This window comes from Aulonocara sp. 'chitande type north' Nkhata Bay, linkage group LG16, assembly GCF_057382095.1.
Source record: "Aulonocara sp. 'chitande type north' Nkhata Bay isolate Kocher_YH1m ecotype deep benthic linkage group LG16, A_spYH_male_GT1.1, whole genome shotgun sequence".
NCBI lineage: Eukaryota > Metazoa > Chordata > Actinopteri > Cichliformes > Cichlidae > Aulonocara > Aulonocara sp. 'chitande type north' Nkhata Bay.
Genome location: NC_141359.1, coordinates 17,037,217 through 17,050,898, shown reverse-complemented (window position 1 = coordinate 17,050,898; position 13,682 = coordinate 17,037,217). Strand labels below are relative to the sequence as shown.

Sequence of the window (13,682 nt, the reverse complement as noted above, 5' to 3'; positions counted from 1 at the left end):
GTCTTCCAACTTTGATTTATCCACTCACTGTATAATTGACAAAACAGAGGGCAGCTTCAAGTGTGTTGCTTTAGTGCTTTCTATTGCTGAAAACAAGGCCTTCTGTTGGCACTGACCAAACACTGCTGCTCTCTCAGCTTGGCAGAAAACTGCCTCTAATGTGTCTCTCTGTCGCATAATCAGGGATTTCACACTCTAAATCTTTGATCTGCGAGAACCCTCTCTGATGGGAGAACCCTCCAACTGCTACCACACACACACACACACCCTCTTGGATCTCTGATCTCCCTCCAATTAATGATGTCAAATGAGTGTGTTTACAGGCTCATTAGATTACTGCTGCAGAAGTAGAGCACCACCCTGCATCATCACTGTCTTGACACAGTCCTTGGAGGGAAGCCTGATGGCAAAGCACCAAAGTACTATTGCCACCACAGTCATAGCTGTGGGTCTGTGTGCTAACTGAGCCATGATGGCACAAGTCCACACAGGCATACTTACAACACACATACTAGATGTCCTACCCAGCTGGACCACTTTATTGGCTGTTCAGGGCTGGTTAGGCCGCAGCCAAGCAAATCCCCTAAAGAACTCCAAGGGCTCTGAGACAAAGGTCTAGTCCAAGGACTAGGCACAGACTGACAGGTGTGTATATTTTCCTGGGAGAAGGAGGCGGCTTTATAAAGAGATAGCTGATAGAAGAAACAGAAAATGTATGAAAAAGCAGCAGCACTTATCTATTCCAGGGAACAATTTTTCCTGTTTCATTTATTGCCCAATCGGTTTTCCCTTCACAACTGCTTGTTACCATGCAAAACAGCAGGCAGCCCTTAAAAAGACCTCATGCACTCAGCTGTGGACATCATGCAGGCTGAGTTCAGTACATCACCACTGCCCCCTGTTGGGCTGGAGGTCAGCCTTAACCCCCCCAACCAAGAGTGCCACAGGCCCGCACTCTCACCTTAGCGCTCATTGAGGAGCTCGTTCAGGCCCTTGCTTTTCAACACGAGGTAATTATGACACTAATGAGAATAGTGTGAATCAGAGGGTTACATGCAGACAGGAAGACGGCTCTGACGTGCTGCTTCAATTACAGAACGGTCTGTGCATGTAGAGCCCGAAGACGAAAGGGTGTGAGAGCAGTGAAGAGGATGAAAGGGTAGGAGAGGAAGGAGCAAGTACAGCCTTCCTAATTCTTATTTAAGACCTGTATCTGTATTCAACAGCACCTAGCAGGTGAGTAGTGATGTAATCATCGCTTTAATGTGGTAGTAATGATTCTCAATCTGCAGCATTTACCATTAACAGTAAAACACACATGAATGCGCCAAATGCAAGTAGAAAACAAAAGGTGTATTTTTTAAACCAGGATTGGGACCAATCGCTATGTCCTTACATTCAAGGTGCTGACCCTGATTATGACCCTAAGGAAACTGTGTGAGGATGTGGGCCAGGTCTGTATTAGTGGCTCCTAGTCTCATGGCAAAGCCTGAAATTCAGTCTGTTCTTTTGTGTGCATTGGCAGGAATTGACTTTGTGCAGGTACAAAGTGTGTGTTTGCACTACACATGCCAACTGAGCTGTGCCACTCAGGCAAGATAATAATCAAAGCTTTAAAATAAGTGTTTTTCTTTGTATTTTAAGCTAAAGCACAATCTTTTCATACCCTAAACAAGGTGTTTTCATGTCTTTTAGTAACAACTAAAGGGCTAAGCAAATGAACATGTGCTGGAAGTGTAGAAAAAGAGTAAAAGAAGTTTAAAAAAACACTGATCCCACATGGGATTCCATGTCTAATGAATAACACTAAGTACTAAATGATACTGGATACAAATTATCCATGATGGCATGAATGGTTAGATACAGAAACTGCAGTTAAGTAATTGTGCTTAATCTATTCTCTTTGTTTGTGTTTTAGTAAACAAATGGCATCGAGATCACTGCGGTGTCCCTCTTCATGCCGCAGCCTTTCGAGCTGCTGGTAACATAATGGTGGCTCATCTAGGATGTGAATACTTAGGACACATTCAGCTAAAGGCTGTGTGTGTGAGAGTCTGGTAGCTTTCTCCTTAGGGAGTTTGGCTAAAGAAAGCATTTCCTGACAGTCTCTGTGACATGGTGACCTCAGCTGAAGTGACATAACCTGTGGCAGAGAGTGCTGGCTCAGCAAACACTGCGCTTAACAGTCACTCAGACATCACAATGCTCACACGCCCCGAGGAAAACACACAAACACACGATGCCCCCCCACACACACACACACACACAGACCGAGAAGTGACAATGAGAGTGACAAATACCTCTTTCAGATATCACACTCAGCCAGTCTACAGTTACACACTAAACAGAACTATATGAACAGTGGGAAGAAGCACAAACACACACAACAGCCGGGCTGGCACATTACTATTCTATTGAGGTTTAGCAGCACTACCTTCTCCTCCCACTGGGAATTCGATAAGCAGGAAAATTACTGTATTTTTCACACACACCACACGCACACATATCCATAATTTTCCTGCTGCCTTCAATCTTCCAGTCTTCTCCCACAAATACTCCCATCTTGTTTAGAAAAAAAATACTGGTCCTCACAGACTGGCTCATATTAGAGCCATTACGGCTGAGGCGCCTTTTTTGGCCTGTATGTTTTAGGCCAGGCATCTTTTTTCTATCCTCTGGTCCTCTCTTATCTCGTTACACACTGTTCAGGCTTTGTGGTTAAATTATGTATTAAGGTCAATGTCAAAACACGGAAGATGTGTAATCTGCAGGGAGTTTCCTTTTATTCATTATTACAGTGAAGGCTGAGCACAACTGTCAGCCAGCCACGTTTGCGCTCAGCATGGAAGCTTATGTGCTCAGCGGGGCCCTACCAAGCCTCTCTCCCTCACTCTCCTCTCCCCTTCTCCAGCTCTCCCATGGCCTCCCCCCTCATACACACCCTCTTCATCCTTCTCCTCCTCTCCTCCTCCTGGGCAGACCCCGGATAGGTTTATCCAGCTAACCTTCACACTCTGGGATCTCCCCCTTCTGCAGTGCCAGTTTGAGAGCTGTCAACCCACCTATGCCAATCTGATAAATCCAAAGGAGAAAAAATGTGCATGGGAAGGGAAGGAATGAGGAAATGTAAAGGGAGGGGGGCTTGTTGGGAAAGACGAGGGTGTCGTGCCATTCTCTTGTAGTTTAGGGAATTCGTCTAATCTGGAATCATGTCAGGATATTGCGAGGTTATGTGAGGCACTCCCTTTCCCACATCCATGTGTACCCATGCTTGCACATGAATGAACAAGCAAAAAAAACAACAACATAGAAAGAAACAGAAAGAGAAGCAGAGTGAGAGGTTGTCAGTGTCTTATGCTCTTTGTTTATATTCAAGGGAAACTGACATTATGTGTTGACAGGATAAGCTATCATCTCATTGGATTTCTGCTGTCCTCCACAGAGACTTGGATCTGGGGGGTTCGCGCCTTTCCTCTCTCCTGTCTCGCAACAGCTCAACATTTGACCCCCTGTTTTCTCAATTGCTGTCAGTCAATGTCAAATCCTCTTTTTCTGTGTCAGATATGTACTGACAGCTTCGGCACAGCCAGCTTTGAGCACCCCGGATGCCTTTAACCTTCCCGTGCTTGCTTGTAGATCTCTTCCTCTTAATGGCTCACGGGGGCAGGAAGCAGTTTGATGAATCTGGTCCAGCTTTGTTGCAGCCAGTGTAATTATCTTTCAATTAGATTAATTCGGTTAGGCCTCGGTCCCATTTACAATACTAACAGCATTCCTGGGAGGCGACCACTCTGTCATATTAACTGTTACACAATTATCTCTGTAAGTGATAATAACTGCTGCTATTATCAACCATTTGACATGCAGAGATCCATAAATAAGCATATGCAACCAACATATTAGATTTAAGGAAACAGAATCATATACGCTATATATCCTTCAATTAAAAAATGGAGAGGAGAGCTGAGGGAAGTAAAAAAAAAAAAGGATTAAAAAAAATCTTCAAAGAGAAAGCGCACAAGGCAAACAAAGCAGACAGCCAAGGTTATCTCGCATTTTTACCGCAGATGGAGTGAGTGATGGAGAAAGGTTAAGATACTCGGCACTACCCAGGCAGGGAAGCAAGGAGGCCAAGGTTGGCTTTCTTTTAAAAATAAAATGCACACTCTCTCTCTTCCTGCAGCCTCTCTCCTGGTGGTTGCATCTCGTCTCTCTCAAGCTCATGTGTTGTGCTTAGGAAAATGCCTCCTGACTGGTGGGCCTAATTACTGGCTCCTCACTGACCAGCGCCGGGCCGAGGCCTCGTCAGAACACTGATTCAACATGAGCCCTGCACCGGCCAGCACCTCACACTAATGAATACTAATGAATAATTATCACTTGCTGGCTGGCGCGGCGGCCCACTGCAGGGACACATGTTAACACACCCGCTTGTAGAGCTGCAGGAGAAGCATAGAGGCCCTTACCCAGAGAACAGGCACCTCAACTGGTGCACAAGGCTATGCAGAAATATGCAAGTCTCCCCAAAGGGAGGCAGGGAAAAGCATACAACCCCTCAAGGTTAAACCGAAGTAACAATGAGTAGAGTGGAGCGCACTGACCCGTGTGAGGACTGTTTTGATTGTCATGACCTGTGTTAGGCTTAATGTATATTGGGGAAAGCTGTGGCAGTTAATACAGGTTAACCGCTTTGGTAAAATGATGAAATCTGTCAGACCAAGTGTAGAGTCAATGATCGCAGCAATGTAAACCTCTCCTTTGCTTCCTCCTGCTGTGTACTGTAGGTAATCTATACTTCAATATGACTGTGAAGAACTGCTTATTGGATTTCAAACAGGAGCCAAGAGATGGGGAAAACAGGCTGGAAACCTATGACCTAAAGTCAGCAATCATCATAAAATATTAAAACCAGGGCTGTCCAGATAGTCAGTTGGTTTGCTGCTCAGGGCAGGGTGTCCTCAGGTTCGATTCTTACTGCGTGTCATTTTTCAGCTTTGTCCTATCTGAAGTGTCTATTTAACAAGAGCACAAAATCATTAGGAAAAAAGAGACCGCAACAGGCGTACAGGAAGATTTCAGTAATCAAGGACAGTCATTTGTGGACAAAATAATCAATAACTCTTGGTATTATTATTCGGTTTGAAAACACAATATTTACTTCAACAGATCAGGATAGAAAAGTGTTTGTCTGTACATTCTTTACCTTTTCTGACGTACTATTGTGACAGTGTGATAACGGCAGTGGTGTAAAGCAAGCAAGCATGTTTATTTAGAATACTTAAGTTTTCAGGTATTTTGCATGCCTCATTATACTCCACTGGGGAAAATATTACATTATTGTTTTATAATAAGAGAAACAATATTACTGTGTAATAAAAGTACAAAATGTCATAACATAACAAAAAAGTCATTTTGCATCATGAGCGGTCCTACTCCTACTTCAAGTGCTTTAAATGCACTCCTCTTAACTTTACTCATAGAAATATTATAATAACTGGTCTTTTACTCATATCCTGGTGAGATGGCTGTGGCTCAAGAGGCAGAGCAGGTCAGCTACCTAATTCTCATTGAATCTCTGGCTGCTTGAGTAAAATAAACCTCAAGTGCGAATGTGTGTGATTGTTAGATAGAAAGCACTTACTTTAAAATACTTCCAATACTTCCAAAACTATGCAACTATTCTGAAAGTCAGGAGTGCTGATAAGAACGTTTTGTTGTTATGCCCTGTGTGTGCCAGCTAAACAAAAAAATCCTCATTGCTCTTTCAGCTCCTCACGCTATCTTTAAAAATGTACAACTAATTATGTAGCACAACAGACAAACTGATAACAGTATGTGTTATATTGTCTTCTTTGCTATATTCAGCCAGCATATCGACACATTCCTATTATCGGATCACAAAGTATAATGTAGGTCCTGCAATTAGGGTACTTTTTCCCTGCTCCAGCAGAGAAATAGGCTTTAAAACTTGTAAAATAGTCTTTGAGTAAGTAGAAAACTAAAACGTTACTTGGTATTATTGATACATTTTTCAACTTTCTAACATTATGTCTTCATATGAACTGATGTGAATTAAAACATCAACAGCCAATTTATAACCTAAAGATAAAAATATTCATGTCAGCCCAAATTGCTCTTCCTCCTAAACTTTATAAATAGTGAACTTACCTGCTATTACATTACCAGTGTAAGTTCTTTGTCACTGCGCTGACATTTCTACGTGCTACATTTTTAGGTTAAATTATACTCAACTACCTAATACTGAGTGTAACAGTGTTTTCATGTGTGTGAATGTGGGTGCAGGAGTGTGCACAACACACTGGTTTTCCCCCTTGTGAGGAAATGTAAAACTTCTTGGTGTGTTATTTTTCTCCCCACCGTTTGTTCTTTTGATCTGTGTGTACATTATCTCCAGCTCTTTGAATTTCAATTTCACTGTCATGTAAGCTCTTTTCATCACAGCCGACGGTTGCAGCTCTAATAATATTCAACTTTTAGGTCACAGTGGAATGCTAATTAGATTGCTATTTTAATTAATATGTCCCTGCAGGTTTCCATATCAAATCAGTTTTAACACTGTATTGTGCACTTTGAGCCAATAAATTACAATGAATCCCCAAAATAACACCACTTCAAAAAAAGAGGAGGATTTTAAGGTGTACAGGAGCGGCGCTCGTTTGAACTGTGTTTACATAAATTGCTTATTGTTGCTTAATAAACTGCATAATATTAACCACATTGGGATGCGTTTGAAACTGTTTCAATAAGCCATGGTAGATGTGTCTATTTTCCACTAATAAATCCATACATGAACCTGCTCACGAGATAAAAGCCACAACTTAGCTGGTTATTTTCAAGGGCAGTATAGTGTTAAATGTGCTAAAGGGAGGGAGATAAGTGCAGCGGCTAGAATAGTACAGACTGTGTGTGTGTGTGTGTGTGTGTGTGTGTGTGTGTGTGTGTGTGTGTGTGTGTGTGTGTGTGTGTGTGTGTGTGCTGCTGGTGGTGGTGGCATTTGCTTCACTTTCCATCAGAGTGTCATTTGTCTGTCAGCACTTCTGTGTGTGTGTGTGTGTGTGTGTGTGTGTGTGTGTGTGTGTGTGTGTGTGTGTGTGTGTGTGTGTGTGTGTGTGTGTGTCACCCTGGATTCTCAAATGGTTGTTCTGTCCTGCAGCTCAGGGTGTCCCATTCATCATGTTGAGAGGAAACGGAGAGGCCTGGGATATGAGCACTGCTTTATTCCTCTCATAATCAAAGGTCATATTGGAGTCCAGTGTTCAAATTGCTTTACCTCACTGAAAAGACAGACACACACACACACACACAGAAACACATACAAATTAGTCGTTATGCCAATGATACCATGCCAAATATGCTCTGCATTTTCCAAAACAATCTGGTGTAACACCTGCACAGTGACCTCTAAGTATAATTTCATCTTTAAATCTCCATATGCATCATTCTAACTTTATTGTTATAACTCTGAACTGTTATGATTAAAGGTTTTCATCCAACAATGTGTACTTCAATTATGTTTTTACTAAATTCAAATTCTTTCTGAGACACATGCTTGCTGCACAACCTCTTTAAGAACACGAGACCCAGTGCTGCTTTTGCACACTAACCAAAATTTATATTCATGGATGAGGAGGGTGGAGGGGCTATTTGGATGTTTATTATACTTTAAAATGAAGTAATCCGCATTTCGCTGCCTGCGAGGTAATTAATGTGGGGAAATCTTGAATTAAAGATGTAAATCCTGACACTTTGGCAGGGGGGCCGGTAAAGGACAGTGGTCTCCAAGGTCTAGATTATTCTTAGCGTATACCAATTAACACCATGTATCTTCTTTTATGTTCACTTCAATTAAGAGCCTTTACAATTTTTAAGTTCTTTTCTTCTCAGTAGTTAGAATGTCAGAGAGACTGATCAAAGGCATTAGCTGCCGTCCGCGCACCATAGGTAATGCTGTTTTGCATAAAGAAATCTGCATATTGCTAAGAAGGTTTTCATTTCATTTTGCATGAATTACAGAACCAGGGATGCTGTAGTAGATGGAGATGGAGAGATATGATTGTACACATGTACCAAAAAAAAAACAAAACAGAGAAACCTTTCAACACAGAATTGCCAAACTTTGTGAAATCTTGGAGGATTTTGACTTCAGCATCAAGGTGCCACTGTCGAGATGAAACAGACCAACACCAGTTGAATGCATTACTTCTTTTTTGGTTTGCTGTTGTTGTTCCACCTCATTCGGGTTTTGCAGGACTTCTGTTAAAATCTGTTCCTCACTATTAAGAGTGTTAATAAGTTAAAGCGCGTGCACAGCAACGTTAACACCCAATAACTCCAGCTCCTGAGGTAATCACGCTCTGATTTATGTGGGTGATTTTGGTTCAATTGTCTTACAAGGTTCCGCCTGCTTTCTAGATGACCATCTTTTAATAGGCCTGAAAATCAGGCTGTGTCCAATAGCTTTCCCCTCCATCGGGGATGCTTTTGTTTTTCCTGCTCTTTCATTTCTCTTTCCTTTGCATTACCTAGTTTTTACCCTGTCTAATAATAAATCACATAACATACATTGCACTTTGAGACCTTTCTCATTTTGTTCAAATAATTCAGTAGGACTTTGAGTTTTCGTAGATCTATTTACGTGTCCGTAAGCGCGTGTGTAATCTTTCACCTGTGCACAGCTAGTGCTGAAACTCTGCAAACAGATGCAGGAAGAACAAACAAACAAATAACCTGTTTGCTTGTGATAATCACTGCTACTTAATTCCATTACACTGTCAGCTACCAATAAATCAATGAGCAAATGAACTGACCGGCTATGAGGAATAGCCATCTATTGCTCGTCTGTGTTATTCTATTGATGTTCCACCAACGGCCGTCCTGGAGATATTGAATGCTCTTTAAGCGAAGTGCTGACATCATAATAAAAGGCCACCATGAACTGGCCGGCTGTGTGGTTTGGGAGCTTCAGGCTAAAGAGACGGACGGCCTCTGAAGAAGGAAGAAATGCAATCTTCAAAGTCAATACAAGCAAGTGCTCTATGTGGTCCCATTTACTGCACATAATGAAACTACAAATAGCCTCTTAAACAACGCAAACAAAGCACATACACAAATGGCACTGCAGTCAGAATAATTATACGATAACTGGAATGATAAATTATGTGTTTGGTGGGTTTTTTGACATTAGCATTACCTCTGACTTGTTTTGAAATCTGTCAGCTTAGTTGAAGTCTTTCCTAAACCACATTAAAAAGATCGAAATATGTGGAATATATATTAGAATTGACATCACATAGAGTTTATTTTTAAATGCACTCAAATGCACTTTCACCTCCGTGTGTGCGAATCTGCAACTGACTTTTCTGATGACAGTGTATTTAATCCATTGCTCGTGACATCATAAAAAAAAACGAAGGGCTGGCAAATTCAAACATCAAAACATTAAGTTGGGTGCTGTGTCTGTGCAGCCCTGTGTTTTCATAACCCGAGTGTCTCAAAGCATTATTAACAAAAATCTTTTGCTCAGCCTTGCATTTCTAAGGCCAATAAAAAGCAGCATGAAGAGGCTGCACTGGTGCTGACACAAGGCATACACAGCACAGACAGCCATCTAGTGTTGGAAATGAGCACATGCAGGAATCAAGTAAGGAGGAAAGGCACTTTACTGCATCCTATACGCTATGTTTACACCTCCATTTAGTTTTAAGGGCCACAAATGATGGATATTTTAGTTAGAGCAGACAAAGGGAAAAATATTTCAATGAACTAACAAAGACTGGATTAAGCGCCGAGTTATTTGTTGTGTGTGTCGTCATTACACACACAAATTGGAAGAAAAACTCTTATGCGCTTTTGTACTCTGCAACCAGGAACGGGAGCTACGCTAATGGTCAGAACTCGTCTTTTCAACCCACACAGAACACAGCGCACCCTGGTTTAGCCTAATAGCAAGCCTACTGCAAGAGCTTAAACTCTCCCATGGATAGAACTGAAATAACAATGCATCAGCTCTTGGAGACTGTGTCCACCTCTTTTGCGAGAAACCTTTCCTTACCGTTACCTTTTACCTCCTCTTTGAATTACAGCAGTACGAAATGGGAATTTGTTAATGTATGCAACCCAAATAAACAAAGATTATAAACAAATGTGTTGCATATTGCTATTGTGTGCATACTGGGAGCATGAATATGGATTTGCTGAGCTTTCAAACAAAGACACAAAGGGAGGCCCAACCTGTTGTCGGCTCAGCCCCTTTTTTTTCCCCTGCTGTGAAATCCCTGCTCCCTTAATAATCACACATCATTATGACAATAGATGTTAGGCAAAACACATAAGCCGCACAAGGAGACAGAAGCAGACAAACGCACATAAATACTGTACTACGCTAAACAGATCGTCACAGACTCCTTCAGCCTTATTCACTTCTTGCATAAAGGCTGAAGGAGATATGTTTATTCGCTCACTCTTCTGGCTGTTGTAAAGGTCTTGGCCCCTGCAGTCGTGCGCACGCAGGCCTGCTCCTGCAGACTTATCATCTAATTGCTTTTCATTGATCCTGTCTGATCAGGTGCCTAATGTTCATCCTTTTCCTGGCGCACTCTCCCGAGCACTTCTGCCAGTCCTAATCTGAGAAGTGTGCATCCTTTTCAATGCTTATAAAACACCCAGGCACAAAAAAACAGTGAGACAACAGAGGATTGTTTTTCATACTGTTGTACCGCATACATCTACAAAGGACTTGTGTGTGTTTATGCGCTGGCAGTACGCGTGCTTTTCTGAAAAGGGATATCTCCTGGCTTTTTGTCAGTTCCCATGCACAGCAGATGAGGACATTTGTGTTCACTTTGCTCTTTTAATTATTTTCAATGTGGATGGGCAGCAAAGTAGAGAGACTGCTTCACCTAAAGACAGGCAAAGAAGTCCGTGTGCCTTGGACGAGAGAGAATACAATAACGCGTCTGTTTATTTTGGATTAGAGACAAAGAGGCTCGTCCTGTAAGGTGAACCAGATCAAGGATTTGGGATAGAAACTTCAAGCTCCTCCTAAAGATTAAATGATGTCAGCATCAGAAGCGAAGGCCAATGTGTGTTGGCAGGCGCTGAGCTGGACTTCTGAGGGATATTATGGTGTGTATGACTATTAATGGACAACAGCAAACGCTGAATAGGTTTTTTCAGCTTTTTTTTTTGTTGTAATAATCCAAACCTGGACCGCAGCCACGAGCCCACTAAAACACACATGCACCGAATTCATCCGTCTTAGAGGAGATGTATCGCAGCTTTGGTTTAATATGCAGGCCAGTTCTTGGTGGTATCAGATCAATCGAGAGTTTTGAGTTAGACACAGCCAGTGAGGCAGACAAAAGAGACCATCTTTGGCGCACATTAAGAGAACACTTTTCTTCCCCTTAACATCACAGTTATTGCTTTTTCTGAAGGAGGTAAGACTCAACTGTCTTGTGATGCCCATTAAAAATATTAACTTTAAAGGTGGAGAGTTTTTCCCCTCCAGATTGTAGGTTTGGGTTATTTTGAAAGTAATAGCCTAATTAAAGTAACTTAATGTATTGTTATACTCGCATGTCTCTGAAAAGATCTGAAATAATAACCTTGACTGCTTAGAGAAACTAAATCTGCTGTTAATACTTGCCATTTTTCCAAGAATAATCTAATGTGATTTAATGATACAAAACAGCAGCACATTTCACCCACTTGGCTCAACTCTTGCTTATATTTTCCATCTTCTTGGTCTTTTTTGATGTAAGGGGACAGGACACAACATTTAAGTGGGATTTATCATTTAAAAAAGTCAACTAAGCACTCTTACTCTACTGCATGGCCCAAAAACAGCCCACCTACATTCCAGTTTACCGTGAAGCAAGATTCAAGACACTGATCTATTTACCTCGCTTTGTGTGCACCCTAACTGTGCCATATATATGTATAGTATAAGGAGGCAATCATCTCTTCTGTTACAGACCCCCTTTGAGCCTTTCCCTGCCTTCTCCCGTGCATTATTCAGTCTTTTCCTGAAGTAACAGCCGCCCTCTACACGCAGACAAGTCGACCACTAACACACCACACTAATGTGATGTAAAAATGAATGATGAAATTCAAGCAGGCCAAATGAAAGAGAAACTTACGTGTGTTTGCCTGTGTATATGTGTGTGCCCGTGCATGAGCAAATGCTGGCTCTGGTGTAAGCCTATGTGTGCATGTGTGTGTTCAAAGGTGAGGCCTTGGGTGATGGAGAATAGGATTCTCTTACCTCCTATAAGTACAGAGGAGGATAAAAGCCAGATGTAATGACCTTGGTATAATGAAGGCCTTGCTGATTTCCATGATTTTCTTGCTTTCATGCCACGAATTTGCTTGTTCCATAGGAGGGGCAAGAAGGGAAAAGACGGAGCTCTGTCTGGCCAAACATTAGCAACCAACAACATCAGCCCAGAATCGAACACGAACTCTCGTTCCCATGTTCAAGCCATTATTGAAACGATTACTATCTCGAAGCAAATTAATAGATGAAACACATTTTTCTTAATGGGCTGGTGTTTTACTTTTTTTTTGTTTTTTCTAGGTGACCAATTTACTTGCAATTTTCTTAATTTGTAAAGTTATTTAGAAAGTGATGTAATGCTTGCTTCTTTTTATCTTGAAAGCAAAGGCAGCATGTTGTCTAGGGCTGCTCAGTGCAGCTAATATGGCACAACGAAATGAAAGGCTTCAAAAGAGCTTTTCCACTTGGAGCTGATGTAGTGCTGTGGCCGACCTCCAAATATGATTAGACTGCAGTAAACACAACAATAGCAAACAATAAACAAGTGGTAATTGGTGTGATCCTCTGTTCCAACAAAATCTTCCTTGATTTGCTATGAATTATGAGCATTAATGTGTCTGCTCACCATGCCCCTCTGAGGATATCAAAAAGCTCCCGCTCCGTCTTGATGGGCCTGTCTCATTAAAGGAGAAATGGAGGCCAATGTGAGAAACTGATGTACGGTGCATTCAGCAGAATAACTGGCATGAACTCACCTCTGATTCATGCTGTCTGTGTGCCTCATATAAGATCATTACACTTGAGTGAATTGTTTGTGTATGTATCTGTGTCTGCTTAGAAAGCAAGTGAGAGGAGTACAGCCCTAACACATCCCAAGTGAAGTGCACCCTCTACAGGCAACTGTTACACATTTTACATCCTTGTATAGCATCTGCAGAACTAGACTGAAGAAAATTTGCAAAGCATTTCACCTGAGAAACAACATATAGTATACCAAGTTGATTAGACACACTATATACGACTCCATTAAATATATCTATATATCTGTCGACTCTCTTTGGTATGCTCAAAACCAGGTTTTCCTGCTTAAGCTTTGCAACTCCATACATGCACCTCTTTCATTAATATGTGATGAGAGAGAAAATCTCCAAAGGCCCCAATAGGCAGATGCATTGTTTCTCTTTTAAAGTCATCTCAGATGGAAGGAGTGAACTTCAGAGCCTCAGTGAAGTGTCTAATGAAAGAAGTCTCCTCCTCCGCGGCTCCATTTCGCACAGCATATTAGGAATCTAAATGTTGACTGAAGACAGTTTGATTCTGCGTCTGTGATTTTCTTAAGGAATAAAAACAGCGTTGCGTGTTTACAGTGTAGCCATGAAAGAGC

At 41.7% G+C, this 13,682-nt stretch overlaps 1 long non-coding RNA gene across 1 annotated transcript in view; it reads right to left on the bottom strand.

Moving 5' to 3' along the window:
• Nucleotides 1–13,682, bottom strand: part of LOC147311252 (uncharacterized) — an 82,897-nt gene that overhangs the window by 65,220 nt on the left and 3,995 nt on the right. Inside the window, exon 3 of the long non-coding RNA XR_015125315.1 lies at nucleotides 7,142–7,295. This is a non-coding gene — a long non-coding RNA (uncharacterized LOC147311252). The remainder of the gene's footprint in view (nucleotides 1–7,141; nucleotides 7,296–13,682) is intronic.